The sequence below is a fragment of the Physeter macrocephalus genome, chromosome 11 (assembly GCF_002837175.3).
Source record: "Physeter macrocephalus isolate SW-GA chromosome 11, ASM283717v5, whole genome shotgun sequence".
NCBI classification, from domain to species: Eukaryota; Metazoa; Chordata; class Mammalia; order Artiodactyla; family Physeteridae; genus Physeter; species Physeter macrocephalus.
This window is the reverse complement of record NC_041224.1, coordinates 71833567-71834323: the sequence shown is the minus strand read 5'-3', so window position 1 is coordinate 71834323 and position 757 is coordinate 71833567. Positions and strand designations below refer to the sequence as shown.

Genomic DNA, 757 nt, shown 5'->3' with positions numbered 1-757 from the left:
TCTGCCGGTAGTTAAAGTAGAGGAGCAGACAAGGGCAACACTGAGGCCTAATCCATCAGGCACTTTAGGCCGACGCCCACCCCGAGCCACACCCGTCCACAGCTCCGGCCTCACTTGGCAGTCAAGAAAGTCACCGTGCCAAACGCAAGAACAGGGAGGGCCACAGGCCTGGCCTGAGGCTCCAGGCTCCAACCAGAGAACCTTGCTCATTTTGGCCTCCAGAATTAAACCCCGAAGCGGCATGCACGAAGCGTGAGCCTGGCCCAAACACACTTTTCCAAGCTGCAAGCTCACTTGGCCTACACCAGCACACACTCCGACTCTGAAGACAAGCAGGAGAGCACGCCCTCTCGCATTGCCTCAATGGCCTTGCAGCAGAGACCTGATATTCATAGACGACCCAGCTTATGGGTACACACAGTCCACCCTCAGACAGGAACCCCTCTAATATTAGGAGCCCTGGGTGGTGTTTGCATGCATGCCAGCAGGGGACGCTGGCCCTCCCTCCTCACGGTCCCCTACCCCCGAGAGAGGAAACGTGCTGGACCTCAGTTTCGATGAGGAGACGGTAGAGGGTTCTCACTCATTTTGTTCAGATTTTCCAAGGAATGCATACAAGGGTGTCATCATCGATCCAAGCACGTGCTGGGAGGCTGCAGAACACAACCGGGCATGTCGAGGGGGCCTGCAGAGGAGCTATGACCCCATAGTACTCCAAAACCCTGGGGAATCTACAGTCCTCAGGCCACTCAGCAAG

General features: G+C 56.7%; 1 long non-coding RNA gene and 1 other non-coding gene across 2 annotated transcripts in view; both read right to left on the bottom strand.

The window, feature by feature from the left end:
* LOC114487208 (uncharacterized) overlaps window positions 1-757 on the bottom strand; it is a 16976-nt gene that overhangs the window by 12233 nt on the left and 3986 nt on the right. The window lies entirely within an intron of this gene.
* LOC112062746 (small nucleolar RNA SNORD116) lies at window positions 544-636 on the bottom strand. The gene has a single exon (XR_002890873.1). It is a non-coding gene; the product is annotated as a small nucleolar RNA SNORD116 (small nucleolar RNA).